Source organism: Oncorhynchus gorbuscha, linkage group LG13, assembly GCF_021184085.1.
Source record: "Oncorhynchus gorbuscha isolate QuinsamMale2020 ecotype Even-year linkage group LG13, OgorEven_v1.0, whole genome shotgun sequence".
NCBI classification, from domain to species: Eukaryota; Metazoa; Chordata; class Actinopteri; order Salmoniformes; family Salmonidae; genus Oncorhynchus; species Oncorhynchus gorbuscha.
The window spans coordinates 11,698,867-11,716,118 of record NC_060185.1 but is presented as its reverse complement, the minus strand read 5'-3'; the positions used below and the strand labels follow the sequence as shown (position 1 = coordinate 11,716,118).

General features: G+C 46.5%; 2 pseudogenes; one reads left to right on the top strand and one right to left on the bottom strand.

Moving 5' to 3' along the window:
- The first annotated feature begins 7,734 nt into the window (after positions 1 to 7,734).
- LOC123993851 overlaps positions 7,735 to 17,252 on the top strand; it is a 34,955-nt pseudogene continuing 25,437 nt past the window's right edge.
- LOC123992511 lies at positions 11,561 to 16,771 on the bottom strand (annotated as a pseudogene).

Sequence of the window (17,252 nt, the reverse complement as noted above, 5' to 3'; positions counted from 1 at the left end):
ACATTTTTGACTTTTGACTTTTGACTTCCTATGAAATCATATTGCAAATGACTTAACAGAAGCAGAGTTTAATAATGTTCAAAACGGAATAACTGACATCCTCTAGATTTGTAGAGGGAAAACAACTGGAGAAGCGGCCACAGACTGCAGGTCGCTTCGGGTAGGCGCAGGCCGTAGTCACAGGACAGGGCGAAAGCACGCAATCACAGCATGGTGAATACAATACAAGGAACCGACGGAACAGGAACGGATCACAAAGGAATAAATAGGGACTCTAATCAGGGGAAAGGATCGGGAACAGGTGTGGGAAGACTAAATGATGATTAGGGGAATAGGAACAGCTGGGAGCAGGAACGGAACGACAGAGAGAAGAGAGAGCGAGAGAGTGAGAGGGGGGGGAGAGAGGGAGAGAGGGATAGAACCAAACAAGACCAGCAGAGGGAAACGAATAGCATGGGGAGCACAGGGACAAGACATGACAATAAATGACAAACATGACAGTACCCCCCACTCACCGGCGCCTCCTGGCGCACTCGAGGAGGAATCCTGGCGGCAACGGAGGAAATCATCATCGATGAGTGAACGGTCCAGCACGTCCCGAGACGGAACCCAACTCCTCTCCTCAGGACCGTAACCCTCCCAATCCACTAGGTATTGGTGACCCCGTCCCGAACGCATGTCCATAATCTTATGTACCTTGTAAATAGGTGCGCTCTCGACAAGGACGGGGGGGGGAGGAAGACGAACGGGGGTGCGAAGAAAGGGCTTAACACAGGAGACATGGAAGACAGGATGGACGCGACGAAGATGTCGCGGAAGAAGCAGTCGCACAGCGACAGGATTGACGACCTGGGAGACACGGAACGGACCAATGAACCGCGGAGTCAACTTACGAGAAGCTGTCGTAAGAGGAAGGTTGCGAGTGAAAGCCACACTCTCTGGCCGCAACAATACCTTGGACTCTTAATCCTGCGTTTATTGGCGGCTCTCACCGTCTGTGCCCTGTAACGGCAAAGTGCAGACCTCACCCTCCTCCAGGTGCGCTCACAACGTTGGACAAACGCTTGAGGCGGAGGAACGCTGGACTCGGCAAGCTGGGATGAGAACAGAGGAGGCTGGTAACCCAGACTACTCTGAAACGGAGATAACCCGGTAGCAGACGAAGGAAGCGAATTGTGGCGTATTCTGCCCAGGGGAGCTGTTCTGCCCAAGACGCAGGGTTTCTGAAAGAAAGGCTGCGTAGTATGCGACCAATCGTCTGATTGGCCCTCTCTGCTTGACCGTTAGACTGGGGATGAAACCCGGAAGAGAGACTGACGGACGCACCAATCAAGCGACAGAACTCCCTCCAAAACTGTGGCGTGAATTGCGGGCCTCTGTCTGAAACGGCGTCTAACGGGAGGCCATGAATTCTGAATACATTCTCAATAATGATTTGTGCCGTCTCCTTAGCGGAAGGAAGTTTAGCGAGGGGAATGAAATGTGCCGCCTTAGAGAACCTATCGACAACCGTCAGAATCACAGTCTTCCCCGCAGACAAAGGCAGACCGGTAATGAAGTCTAAGGCAATGTGAGACCATGGTCGAGAAGGAATGGGGAGCGGTCTGAGACGACCGGCAGGAGGAGAGTTACCCGACTTAGTCTGCGCGCAGTCCGAACAAGCAGCCACGAAACGGCGCGTGTCACGCTCCTGAGTCGGCCACCAAAAGCGCTGGCGAATAGACGCAAGAGTGCCTCGAACACCGGGATGACCAGCTAACTTGGCAGAGTGAGCCCACTGAAGAACAGCCAGGCAGTGGAAACAGGAACGAAAAGGAGGTTACTAGGACAAGCGCGGCGACGCAGTGTGCGTGAGTGCTTGCTTAACCTGTCTTTCAATTCCCCAGACTGTTAACCCGACAACACGCCCATAAGGAAGAATCCCCTCGGGATCAGTAGAAGCCACAGAAGAACTAAACAGACGGGATAAGGCATCAGGCTTGGTGTTCTTGCTACCCGGACGGTAAGAAATCACAAACTCGAAACGAAAGCGAAAAACAACGCCCAACGAGCTTGACGGGCATTAAGTCGTTTGGCAGAACGGATGTACTCAAGGTTCTTATGGTCTGTCCAAACGACAAAAGGCAGTCGCCCCCTCCAACCACTGTCGCCATTCGCCTAGGGCAGCGGATGGCGAGCAGTTCACGGTTACCCACATCATAGTTGCGCTCAGATGGCGACAGGCGATGAGAAAAATAAGCGCAAGGATGAACCTTATCGTCAGACTGGAAGCGCTGGGATAGAATGGCTCCCACGCCTACCTCTGAAGCGTCAACCTCGACAATGAATTGTCTAGTGACGTCAGGAGTAACGAGGATAGGAGCGGACGTAAAACGTTCTTTTAGAAGATCAAAAGCTCCTGGGCGGAACCGGACCACTTAAAACACGTCTTGACAGAAGTAAGAGCTGTGAGAGGGCAGCAACTTGACCGAAATTACGAATGAAACGCCGATAGAAATTAGCGAAACCTAAAAAGCGCTGCAACTCGACACGTGACCTTGGAACGGGCCAATCACTGACAGCTTGGACCTTAGCGGAATCCATCTGAATGCCTTCAGCGGAAATAACGGAACCGAGAAAAGTAACGGAGGAGACATGAAAGAGCACTTCTCAGCCTTTACGTAGAGACAATTCTCTAAAAGGCGCTGTAGAACACGTCGAACGTGCTGAACATGAATCTCGAGTGACGGAGAAAAAATCAGGATATCGTCAAGATAGACAAAAACAAAAATGTTCAGCATGTCTCTCAGAACATCATTAACTAATGCCTGAAAAACAGCTGGCGCATTGGCGAGACCGAACGGCAGAACCCGGTACTCAAAATGCCCTAACGGTGTTAAACGCCGTTTTCCACTCGTCCCCCTCTCTGATGCGCACGAGATGGTAAGCGTTACGAAGGTCCAACTTAGTAAAGCACCTGGCTCCCTGCAGAATCTCGAAGGCTGATGACATAAGGGAAGCGGATAACGATTCTTAACCGTTATGTCATTCAGCCCTCGATAATCCACGCAGGGGCGCAGAGTACCGTCCTTCTTCTTAACAAAAAAGAACCCCGCCCCGGCCGGAGGAAGAAGGCACTATGGTACCGGCGTCAAGAGACACAGACAAATAATCCTCGAGAGCCTTACGTTCGGGAGCCGACAGAGAGTATAGTCTACCTCGAGGAGGAGTGGTCCCCGGAAGGAGATCAATACTACAATCATACGACCGGTGAGGAGGAAGGGAGTTGGCTCGGGACCGACTGAAGACCGTGCGCAGATCATGATATTCCTCCGGCACTCCTGTCAAATCGCCAGGTTCCTCCTGAGAAGTAGGGACAGAAGAAATGGGAGGGATGGCAGACATTAAACACTTCACATGACAAGAAACGTTCCAGGATAGGATAGAATTACTAGACCAATTAATAGAAGGATTATGACATACAAGCCAGGGATGACCCAAAACAACAGGTGTAAACGGTGAACGGAAAATCAAAAAAGAAATAGTCTCACTGTGGTTACCAGATACTGTGAGAGTTAAAGGTAGTGTCTCAAATTTGATACTGGGAAGATGACTACCATCTAAGGCAAACATGGGCGTAGGCCTGTCTAACGGTCTGAAAGGAATGTTATGTTTCCGAGCCCATGCTTCGTCCATGAAACAACCCTCAGCCCCAGAGTCAATCAAAGCACTGCATGTAGCACCCGAACCGGTCCAGCGTAGATGGACCGACATAGTAGTACAAGATCTAGATGAAGGGACCTGAGTAGTAGCGCTCACCAGTAGCCCTCCGCTTACTGATGGGCTCTGGCCTCTTACTGGACATGAATTAACAAAATGTCCAGCAACTCCGCAATAGAGGCACAGGCGGTTGGTGATCCTCCGTTCCCTCTCCTTATTCGAGATGCGAATCCCTCCCAGCTGCATGGGCTCAGTCTCAAAGCCAGAGGAGGGAGATGGTTGCGATGCGGAGCAGGGAAACACCGTTGATGCGAGCTCTCTTCCACGAGCCCGGTGACGAAGATCTACCCGTCGTTCTATGCGGATGGCGAGAGCAATCAAAGAGTCCACATCTGAAGGAACCTCCCGGGAAGAATCTCATCCTTAACCACTGCGTGGAGTCCCTCCAGAAAACGGCGAGCAGCGCCGGCTCGTTCACTCACTAGAGGCAGCAAGAGTGCGAAACTCAATGGAATAATCCGTTATGGACCGTTCACCTTGGCATAAGGAAGCCAGGGCCCTAGAAGCCTCCTCACCAAAAACTGAACGGTCAAAAACCCGAATCATCTCCTCTTTAAAGTTCTGGAATCTGTTAGAGCAATCAGCCCTTGCCTCCCAGATAGCTGTGCCCCATTCTCGAGCCCGGCCAGTAAGGAGTGAAATGACGTAAGCAACCCGAGCTCTCTCTCTAGAGTATGTGTGGGGTTGGAGAGAGAACACAATCTCACACTGCGTGAGAAAGGAGCGGCACTCAGTGGGCTGCCCGGAGTAGCAAGGTGGGTTATTAACCCTGGGTTCTGGAGGCTCGGCAGGCCAGGGAGTAACAGGTGGCACGAGACGTAGACTCTGGAACTGTCCAGAGAGGTCGGAAACCTGAGCGGCCAGGTTCTCCACGGCATGGCGAGCAGCAGACAATTCCTGCTCGTGTCTGCCGAGCATGGCTCCTTGGATCTCGACGGCAGTGTAACGAGCGTCTGAAGTCGCTGGGTCCATTCCTTGGTCGGTTCCTTCTGTCATGCAGGTGAAAGAGGACCCAAAAGCGACTTAACAGAAACAGAGTTTAATAATGTTCAAAACGGAATAACTGAAATCCTCTAGATTTGTAGAGGGAAAACAACTGGAGAAGCGGCCACAGACTGCAGGTCGCTTCGGGTAGGCGCAGGCCGTAGTCGACTGAGACACCTGCTCACACGCAGCATCTGATGAAGGCACAAAACACGACAGGACAGGGTGATACACAATCACGGCAAAAACACGACAGGACAGGGCGAAACGCAATCACAGCATGGTGAATACAATACAAGGAACCGACGGACAGGAACGGATCACAAAGGAATAAATAGGGACTCTAATCAGGGGAAAGGATCGGGAACAGGTGTGGGAAGACTAAATGATGATTAGGGGAATAGGAACAGCTGGGAGCAGGAACGGAACGACAGAGAGAAGAGAGCAGAGAGTGAGAGGGAGGGGAGAGAGAGGGATAGAACCAAAGATGAAATGTAACAGAGTCGGTGGACTTACGTGGATTCATGGACGCACAGAACATCTGGATCAGACGGAGTTAAAAACTTGTTATGGCAAGGAGTCCCCTAAAGGGAACACCCCCCACCCCACCCATTCAGCTGAAAAGGTGGCGCGCGAAATTCTCTAAATATTCTTTAGAAATATTTAACTTTCACACATTAACAAGTCCAATGCAGCAAATGAAAGATAAACATCTTGTTAAACCTCTTAGGGATAGTGAGACACTAGCGTCTCAAGTGTCCCAATAGCCTCGGGAAATGCAGAGCGCCAAATTCAAATAAAACGTGTTAAAACTCTTTAACTTTCATTAAATCACACATGCAGGGTACTCAATTAAAGCTACACTCATTGTGAATCCAGACAACATGTCAGATTTTAAAAATGCTTTTCGGCGAAAGCATGAGAAGCTATTATCTGATAGCATGCACCCCCCCCCTGAACCACCTGAACGAGTTGTAAACAAAAGAATTAGCGTAGCCGGCGCTACACAAAACGCTGAAATAAAATATAAAACATGCATTAGCTTTGACGAGCTTCTTTGTTGGCACTCCAATATGTCCCATAAATATCACAATTGGTCCTTTTTTTTTAGATTAATTCCGTCCATGTATACCCAGAATTTCCATTTATAAAGCAGGTTTGATCCGGAAAAAAACAGCTTTCCAAAACACAACATCACTACAAAACATTTCAAAAGTTGCCTATAAACTTTGCCAAAATATTTCAAACTACTTTTGTAATAGAACTTTAGGTATTTTTAAACGTTAACAATCGATCAAATTGTAGACGGGGCAATCTGTATTCGATAGAGAAAGTAAACAAAACATGCACCATTTTCTCTCTTGCGTAACTATCAACAGTGTAACGTTGTTCCAGGATGTGCCTCTTCTTCGTTTCACCAATGATTAACTTCAACCTCATTCCAAAGACTGGTGACAACCTGTTGAAGTCTTAGGAACTGTAAAATGGCCGCTATCTAATTTCCTTTGGCAAAGACAACTGAGGGAACTGTCAGAGGAAAACATTTTTTTTTTTAAAATTCTGAACAGTTTTTCCTTGGGGTTTTGCCTGCTACAGAAGTTCTGTTATAGTCACAGACATGATTGAACCGGTTTTAGAAACTTCAGAGTGGTTTCTATCCACACCTACTAATCATATGCATGTAATATATTCCTGGCTTGAGTAGCAGAAAGTTGAAATTGTGCACGCTATTTATCCAAAAGTTAATCTACCCATCGTGTCCGATTTTTAAAATATTTTACAGCGAAAACACAACATATATTTATGTTAGATCACCACCAAATTCAAAAACACACAGACATTTTTCACAGCCAAGGATAGAGTCACAAAAGCAGAAATATAGATAAAATGAATCACTAACCTTTGACACTCATAGGATATCATGTTAAACATGTATTTTGTGTTTTGTTCGATAATGTGCATATCTATAAAACATCTCAGTTTACATTGGCGCGTTAGGTGCAGTAATGTTTTGTTTCAAAAACATCCGGTGGTTTTGCAGAAACACTCACATTAAACATTGATAAAATATGCAAGTGTTATTCACAGAATTAAAGATAAACGTATCCTCTATGCAACCGCTGTGTCAGATTTCAAAAGAACTTTATGGAAAAGGAATAATCTGAGAACGGCACTCAGTACCCAAAGAAATAGCCGCCATTTTGGCGTCAGCAGAAGCTACAAAAATCACTATAAATATTCACTTACCTTTGAATATCTTCAGGAATCCCAGTTCGACAATAAATGACTGATTTGTTCCATAAAGTTCCATAAAGCCAATCATTTAGCCACTTGTTGCTAGCTTGTTCAGCCCAGCATTCAACCCTTAAAAAGCACAAGCAATTCCTCCAGACAAAAACTCAAAAAGTTCCGTTACAGGTCGTAGAAACAAGTCAAATGATGTATGCAATCCATATTTAGGATGTTTTAAACATTAATCAGCAATAAGGTTCCAGCCTGAGAATTTCAGTGTCTGAACAAACGCATTGGAACGGAAGAACACTCTCTCGTGACCTCGCGCAATGAGAACGAGGCTTTCTGCCAGACCACCCACTCAAAGAACTATTATGAGCCCCTCCTTTATAGTAGAATCATACAACCAGAATCTAAAGACGATGACATCTTGTGGAAGCCCTAGGAAGTGCATGCACATCCATATCTAAACTGAACTTCAAATGGCACTGTTTTGAAAATTAAGTTCTCACTTCCTATTTGGATTTCTTATCAGGTTTTTGTCTACCATATGAGTTCTGTTATACTCACAGACATAATTCAAACAGTTTTAGAAACCGCTGAGTGTTTTCTATCCACCAGTAATAATAATATGCATATATTCCCATCTGGGAAAGAGTAGGAGGCAGTTTACTCTGGGCAGGCCTTTCATCAAAAAGTGAAAATGTTGCCCCCTAACCCCAACAGGTTTTAAGGAAGAGAAAGCAGTGAGATCAGGCGATGGTAATTTCCTCCTTTTATGGAGTTGAGAGCTGTCGGACATTTCCAACTGACCTAATTAAAGCGACCCTGGCCCAGCTGAGTAAGTGGCAATGAATTAAATGATTATTCCACCAATTCCATGGGCCTTTTCTACACAGGTAGTCATAGACGTAAACCCTTCCTGCTGCCTGGGGTTCGGCTGGGCTACCGTATCCTTGACAGCTGTATTAAAATTAATATCAAATACTGTACTTCATGTACTTGGTATCATGTAGTTCTGATTAAACAACCATGTTATGGGTATTCTGTCCTGTCCAGCACGGCCATCTAGTGACTGCCCTGTTCATCTGGTCATTGGTGATGCATCGTCCACTCAGACCATCATCCTGGCCAGGACCCTGGGGCCTCTCTCTGTGCCTGTGGTCAGTCTCTCTCCACACAACCAGAAAGTGCAATGGCTAGAACAATTGCCATAATACTTTAATTCCTCATATTTCAGATAGTCCAGAATTGAATGAGATATTTTTTGAGGGTATTTGGTATTTCATAAAAACATATTGATGTGATTGTGTCCTTAGTCTCTCTCTCAACAACCAGGTTATATACTGAGTGGACAAAACTTTAGGAACAGCTGCTCTTCTATGACATAGACTGACCCAGTGAATCCAAGTGAAAGCTAAGATCCCTTATTGATGTTACTTGTTAAATCCACTTCAATCAGTGTAGATGAAGGGGAGGAGACAAGTTAAAGAAGGATTTCAAATATGTTTTTTAAGCCTTGAGAAAATTGAGACATGGATTGTGTATAATGGCCATTCAGAGGGTGAATGTGCAAGACAGAAGATTGTCAACGTGGTATGGTAGTAGGTGCCAGGCACACAGGTTTGTGTCAAGAACTGCAATGCCGTGTGTACCAAGAATGATTCACCACATCCAGCCAACTTGAAACAACTGTGGGAAGCATTGGAGTCAACATGGACCAGCATCCCTATGGAACGCTTTCGACACCTTGTAGAGTCCATGCCCCAATGAATTGAGGCTGTTTTGAGGGCAAATGGAAGGGCAACTCAAGGTGTTCTTAATGTTTTGTACACTCAGCTAAAAAGATTGTGATAATGCTTTTATTACTTATAATACATCTGGTCTGGTATTTAGTGAGAAATGATTGATTCAATGGCGTTGTCCTCAGATCAGTTACCAGGCCAGCTGTGGCTGTCTCAGTGACAGACAGGAGTTCCCTAACTTCTTCAGGACCATGCCCAGTGATGTCTACCAGGCCCTCACCATGGCCCGGCTCACCTGGCTCATGGGATGGACCTGGGTCGGGGCTATTGCTGTAGACAATGACTACGGTCGTCTGGCCATACAGGTGTTTCTTTATTTAACTTCAAATTTGGTTTACGACTTTATAAATTCTTCCTCAGTTTACAGAAAAAGAAATGCAGAATTTAATTTACATCACAAAACAATTGTATAGAAAACTGTATATTGTTTATTTACATTATCTTGAATACTGGATACTTAAAAAATATATTTTCATCAACTTAGTATCAGTTTTGTGACAATTTGATCCCCAGGTGTTTGAGGAAGAGATTCGGGGGACGGGGGTGTGCCTGGCGTTCTTTGAGACCCTCAATCGGGCGAACCTGGTGAGGGATGTGAAGCGAGCAGCAGACACGGTCCAGGCCTCGACAGCGTGGGTGATCCTGGTCTTCCTCTGGTACACTGACATGGGGGCGTTACTCCTGGAGCTGGGGAGGAGAAACATGACGGACAGGCAGTTTCTGGCCAGTGAGGCATGGAGCACCAGCGGACAGCTCCTGAGAAACCCCGCCCTCTTTAAAGTCGCTCAGGGTGTCGTGGGTGTGGCTATCCGCAGTGCACCCATTCCTGGCTTTGAGGCCCACCTTCGAAGTCTCAACCCCTTTCATCGTCCCGGAGATGTCCTGTTGAAGGAACTCTGGGAAACGGTGTTTGGGTGTAGCCCTGGAGCAGCACATGGACACGACACGTCTCTGCTCCCCTCTCCCCTTCCTCCAACCCCCTCGGAGTCACTACCACACACCCCTCCTCCCACCTCCAGTTCCCCTCGTCCACGCCTGGCCTCCTGCAGTGGGGCAGAGACTCTGGAGGGGATACAGAGCCCCTTCACAGACACCTCCCAGCTGAGAATAACCTATAACATGTACCTGGCTGTGTATGCTGCAGCCCACGCCCTCCACAGCCTGCTGTCCTGCCCCCAGAGACACAGCCCTACCTGGGGCAGCAGCTTCACCTGCTCCCTTCCTTACAACATCAGCCCAGCGGAGGTACTCTCATCTATTGCCCGTGTTAATTAGACATGATTTGCAAACACAAATAAATCAGGGGGGGAATTGGTCATGCCAATGTAATCCTTTTTGTTATTTAATATCAATAAATATTCATGTCCACTTAACAGTCACTATGGGGATATGTTTTGAGTTATTACATCATATTAACAGTGTAATGGTCATGTTATCGGACCGCCTGCATCCCTCGTCAGCTCGAGTTCCTCTCCTCTCCTTCAATGACGTGATGGGCGTCACCCTGACCACTGTTGCCGTGACCACTGTTGCAGCTGATGAGGTGTTTTGGACCCGTTCAGCAGAGAGGGAGTGTCTTCCTCTTTACCAGTGTTCAGGTGAGCGCTTTAACATTAAAATAACTTCAAAGTCACCAAACTGAATTAATCAGTCATTTCTAAGATATTTAAATTGTGTTTGTAAATGCAGGTGATCATCTGTGCCGTGTGGCTGTCCATAAGCCCTCCCCTGCCTTACCATGATCTAGGCCTCAAGGGGTCAAAGGTCATCCTGGAGTGTGAAGTGGGCTCTGTGGTTGGCTTCTCTCTGGTGCTGGGCAACATCGGCCTTCTGGCCTCCCTCTGTCTCCTCTTAGCCTTCCTGGCCAGGAAACTCCCAGACAACTTCAACGAGGCCAAGCTCATCACCTTCAGCATGCTCATCTTCTGTGCCGTGTGGATTTCATTCGTCCCTGCCTACATCAGCTCTCCTCGGAAGTACGCAGACGCTGTGGAGATATTTGCCATCTTAGCTTCCAGCTTTGGGTTACTGCTCTGCATCTTTGCTCCGGAGTGTTACATCATCCCCCTGAGACCAGAGAGAAACACCAAGAAACACATGATGTCCAATTAGAAATCACCAACAAACACATGATGTCCAATTAGAAACCACCAAGAAATACATGATGTCCAATTAGAAAACACCAAGAAAAATATTATGTCCAAATATAGTCTTCATTGTGTTTCGTTAATCACACCATCTCACTGTTGTTTTGTATGGTAAAACCTTAAAAATGACATGACACACTGTATAATACTTACCAGCAAGTTACATATTTAACAGACAATACCTAAAGTTGATGGACACAAATGAACAGGACTTTTCTACCCTGCTGGTAGTGTATGTTTCTAATGATTCAAAAGTGACTCATGGTTGAGTCAACAATGAATCAATAGTGAGTCAATAGTGAATCAACACTGAGTAAGTCTTCCTCTGAATCACAGTATGACTCTTCTTTTCAATAGACTTTAATGATATCCATTTCTCCCCTGAAAGTCAGTTCTGAAAACAAATCAGTTTACTTAGATATGGTTAATGAAAAATGTTGTTTTATCCTTTCACATTTTATGAGGTGTGTAACTCTCTATTCCAATATGACACAGTTTCCTAATTTTTTAAATAAAATATATTGGTAATTTCAACTGTTCAATAAAAACACATTCTGCAACTCATTTCATGTCAAACTGTTTTATTAAATGAAAATGTGCATTAATTAATAATTAATTCATTGGTGAATAAGTGTGGCAGCAGAATCCTTGAGAAGGAACAGGGAAGTTAAGCTGTTCCACACAATGTGATTATTAAATTGAAAGCTTTTCAATGCAGAAACCCACTTATCGGGGATAACCTATCCCATAGAAGATTAAAGCCACGCACACAGACAAATTAAATACATTCAAAGCCTACTTAACAGGCCAAGGAAATAATATTTAGTCACAGAACATCATAATTATACCCAATAACATGCTACTACACATCACTAGAGAGCTAACAAAATAATAAATCTCTTTGATTTCATTTATTGCCATCAAACGACAAACAGAAGTGGATACTAAAAGTAGCTACTTCAAACTATTTGAGACCATCAAACTCTGTTACTATACATTTCTCCTTTCCTTTCTTTGCATGACAGTGTGAAGCAAATCCCTAGCAGGCATAGTACCTCCACCTATTGTTCATATTTCAGATCAGCACAGAGGACATGAAGAAGACGAGGAGAGGAATCCACTGTAAACTGCTGTTATGGTATTGAGCCTATGGGAGAATCTCAATTACATTTCCGTGATTCCTTGTGTCCTCTCTCCTCTGTCTCCTTTTCAAAACCCAATGAACGAGAAGGTTAGATATCCCGCCCCTCCTGACCTTCTAATCTAATAGGTTTTGAGATGAAAGCGAGGAGAGAGGACGTGAGAAATCAAGGAAATGGAACGAAGATTCTCCCTATGTCTTGGTTGAGGCCCGGCCCATCAGAGCCTTCTTGGTGTTCCTCTCTGGCCTCAGCAGGATGATGTAACACTTTGGGCCGAACAGCGCCACCAGGATGCCAAAGCTGGAAGCTAAGATGGCGAATATCTCCACAGCATCTGCATACTTCCCAGGAGAGCTGATGTAGGCAGGGACAAAGGATATCCAGACAGCACAGAAGATCAGCATGCTGAAGGTGATGAACTTGGCCTCGTTGAAGTTGTCTGGAAGATTCCTAGCCAGGAAAGCCAAGAGGAAGCTAAGGAACGCCAGCAGGCCGATGTAGCCTAACAACGCTCCGAACCCTGCTACCGACCCCACCACACACTCATATACAATCTTATCATTATGGTAGCGCATGTTTTTGTGTGGAGTTGGAGAGGCTGAAACCAGCCAGACTGTGCAGATAGCAGCCTGGAATGAGGTGAGAACCAGGACTGTTCCTCTCTGCTGCCCAGCACCAAACCACTTCAGGCTGGAATTGCCCCCGGGCTTAGAGGTCCTGAACACAGCCAGCACCACCAGAGTCTTCACCAGTATACAGGAGACACAGAGAACAAAGCTGATACCAAATGCTGCATGCCTCAGCTGACACGTCCACAGCCGTGGCCGGCCAATGAACAGCAGCGAGCACAGGAAGCAGAGTTTGAGTGACAGAAGAAGCACGAAGCTGAGCTCAGAGTTGTTGGCCTTGACAACAGGCGTGTTCCGGTAGTGGGTGAAGATTCCGAGGACCACTGCACAGATGAGGGCTCCTAACAATGAGGCGGTCATCAACGAGATGCCCAGGGATTCCTGGTAGGAGAGGAACTCAACCCCCTTAGGGATGCAGAGGTCACGATCCGGGCTGGACCAGAAGTCCTCTGGACATTTCAAGCACTCGGCCGAGTCTGACAGAAAGACAGACAAAGAAAATGTGGGCAACCTTTTCATCAGCCCCAAACCACCCTCAAAATCTTTAAATGATATTAATTTCACTGACCTGTTGTGTTGCTGACCTCTCCCTCAGCACAGGAGATGCAGTCGAAGCAGCAGACAGGCTCCCCCTTCTTCCTGGCTACACGGGTGCCTGGGGGACAGCTCTCACTGCATACTGATCGTGGAGGCTATAAGGACGAAGGACGAGGGGTCATTTAACCTTTATTTAAATAGGCAAGTCAGTTAAAGAACAAATTCTTATTTACAATGTCGTTCTAGGAGGGAGAATGTAAGACATTTATACGCCCATATTTATACTCCCATATTTACACACCCATATTTAATGCTTCTTTGCCATCCACTGATAATGAGTTTACACGGTTTCTGTTGCAGTAGTGAAATATTCTCTGTAGCTATATAACTTTACAAATAACCTTTCTTGACTCAAAATTCCAGAAAATTCTGTCCTCGTCCAGTGTGAGCTCTTGTCCTGTGGGGGCTGATTCGTCAATCACACCCACAGTCTCCACCTCTATGCTCCCGTCCTGGAGCCACACCCAGTTCAGGATGTCATAGATGGCCAAGGCGTCCCCGTTGTCATCGAAAGAAACGCGATCGCCAAACCCTGTGGTGAAGTTAACCCTCTCCAGGTAATGGACCAGCTGGTCAGAAGAGGGGGATGGAGGGAACAGAGGGAAGAGAGGAAAGAGGAGGAGATTATGTAGACAAAAGACAGTATGAAGTAAGGGAACCTTGACTTAGAAAAAAGTGTTTGTGTGCTTAAGTATGAATATATCCCACCTGCCAGTGCTCCAGTCTCTGTAGACTGGCACAGCTGTGCCCACTGAAAGGTCCTCTCCCTGGCACACACTGCAGCAGGTCATGCAGGGCATGGGCCAGGGCGTACACTGCCTTATACACGTTATACTCCGGCCTGAGCTCAGATAAATCACCACAGTTGGTCTCCACATCCCTCAGGTCCTCCTGACCTGTACATACATCACCCCCAGCCTCCACCCAACCTGCTGTGGGCTCCAACCTGCACCCAAACATAGCCTCCCAGAACTGTCTCACCTTATCAGAACAGAGAAGGTAATGTGTTAGAGGAACACTAGTTTTTATCTTCTGTAATGTAGAATTTATAGGCAAAGTAGCCCTTTAAATGTTTTAAACATAATGTATGAAGTAATTAAATGGTTGGAGTTAAAAGACAACTACTTCACCATGTTGTTTCCAGGGTTATTGTCAGGATGGTCGTTGGGGCGGATGCTAAGCAGGAAGTCCCTGAGGCCGGGTATCTCTCCACGACGGATGGCGATACCCAGGGTACCCCCAGGTAGGGCATGAGACGGGGGGTGTGAAACACAGAGGAAGTGCTCCAGGCTTCACTGGCGATCCACTGGAGACCCTTCACATTCTGCACCACCACCTTGTAAGACCAGCTTTATATTTAATAATCTTGGCATCAAGAACAACACAATGGTAATATGCTGTAACACTTTCATACACTGTTGTTTGTGAGAGTAACATCCTACAGCTGTTATGGCTGTTGTGGCTGTAATAATGTCTGTAGAATGCATTTCATGATAAAACATACTCACTAAAACTGTGATGTGTGGTTGTCACCCCCTAGATATCTTAGGATGGATGGACTAACTGTCCAGGGACACCGATATGTAAAATATATGCAAACATCACTGACTGTCAGTGTCTTTGGATAAAAGCATCTGATAAATGGTATTACTAATATTATTATTATGAAGTGTAAATCTCTCTGGATTAGAGCCTCTGATACTAAAATGTGAATGTATTGTAAGAGTTATTTTAGATCAACTGTCAAGATCAAATAATCTCTGAACCTCATCCACCAGAGGGAGCAGGTAGGCCTCATTGGAGAACACCACCACCACACGAGCAGAGGAGCTCTTGATCTCTCCCACGATCCTCTGCAGCTCTGTGGGGCGGTTGTCTTTGGGCAGGACCTGGGAATAGGCCACACAGCCCCCTGACTCGGCCAGGCTTAAGTGGAAGGACCGGGCAGCATGAACTCCGTAGTCATCGTCACTGAACACCAGTCCCACCCAGGTCCAACCCAACCGACGTAGGATCTGGATCATGGCTCGCACCTGAGATCACATCAACAGAGATTAGACATTACTGGTGTTATTACAGAGACTGGAGAGTATAGAGAGATTAACATAAACTACATACATTATTTTTGTCACCTTTTATTTAACCTTATCTAGTCTTTTTTTAAATGATTATTTACCCTTATATTTAACTGTAATGCCATTACACAGTATGAAGTGTATAGTGAGTATACATGGGAGCTGACGGTTCACTGTGTAATTATGTCATTGTAGCCTTCTAGAGACAGACCTGGAAGGCGTCACTGGGGATGGTTCTGAAGAAGGATGGGTATTTTCCCCGGTCGCTCAGACAGGAACACGTGGCGTAATGACTCACCTGAGGGAGAGAAATATACAATGATTATTTTGTTATTCTTCAATGAATTAATATAATCTAAAGGTTTCATACCTAGACTCATTTAAGACCTAAACATGCTGTTTCTCACTCAAAGTGGGGTTTTAGAATACAAGAAGGACATTTCCAATAGTGTTGTCATCTTTCTATTCTTTCTGATTTACCATGGGAACCCGGAACAGCCCTAGGACACTGGAGATGGCGATGGAGTTTGTGGACCCTGGGTCTCCCACAATCCCTAGCACCGGGGGTGACCCAGAACAATTCTCATCCAATAAGAACTCTTTCTCTTTCCCACTGGCCAATGACATGGCAGCACGGAGCGATACTCCCAACTTCTGGCAGTCGTCATAGAGTTGGTATCCGAGCTTGATGTTTGGCAGAAGGTCAGGGTCTCTGTTGATCTCATGTACAGCAAACGCCATAGTCTGGGCCTGCTGGAAACCACAACTGGTAAAACTGAAAAGGAATATTCAATCAATTTGTAAACGTTTTAAATCTCTCTAGAGGTGTTGAACCCTGTGCACCTTTTAAGTGGTGCGTGAGAGAGTGTTGTCATAAGGGGTTGAGAGGAGAAAACAAGTTACTTCTGTCATTGATAGATAATAAAATAGCTTTATCTTAAAGGTAAATTTGCTTAGAAAACAGGAATAATGATAGAAAACAATTAAATACACACAATTTATTCAGAGATATTTTGAAACCGCAATGTACTATTCACCAATGTTACAAGAACCCAGTAGGTCTCCGGCACTAGGGTTGGTTAACACTGATCATAGTGAGGCTTCTTATAGTAGGGATGTCTATCTGTCCTTTTTAGGAGAGGTGCAGACACACATCCAGTCCAGTCCAGTCCAGTAGATGAATACTCACCCCTCACAGTAGAGCTGCTGGGGTTCTGATGTGAAAGACAGCTCAGGGAACACAGTGAAGTAGTGGACCTCAAACAGACCTCCCAGAATCACATCACCCTTCTGGTACATCCCATTCAGACTGAACTGCTCCCGCAGACGACAGGACGGGGAAGTGGACGAGGCAGAGGAGTAGTTCAATAGAAGGCTCAGAGATGAGGAGTTCAGTATCATTACTATAGATAGGTAAAGGTTAATGTATTGCCTGACCCTCATAGCTGTACTCATAGCTGTACTCTCCCCCTCTCTCTCTTGCTTACTCTCTCTCCCTCTCTTTTATAGTGTCATTGGAGGTTGACACTGTGAAGCAGGGAGAGAAGTGGCAGGGGGTGGCAGGGGGAGGGTTGTTGGGTGAGGTGGCAGGGGAATGCAGGGGTAGGGGAGGCAGGGGAGGGGAGGCAGGGGGAGGGGAGGCAGGGGTAGGGTTGTTGGGTGAGGTGGCAGGGGAATGCAGGGGGAGGGGAGGCAGGGGTAGGGGAGGCAGGGGTAGGGGAGGCAGGGGAGGGGAGGCAGGGGTAGGGGGAGGCAGGGGGAGGGGAGGCAGGGGTAGGGGAGGTATGGGTAGGGGAGGCAGTGGGAGGGGAGGCAGGGGGAGGGGAGGCAGGGGTAGGGGAGGCAGGGGTAGGGGAGGCAGGGGTAGGGGAGGCAGGGGGAG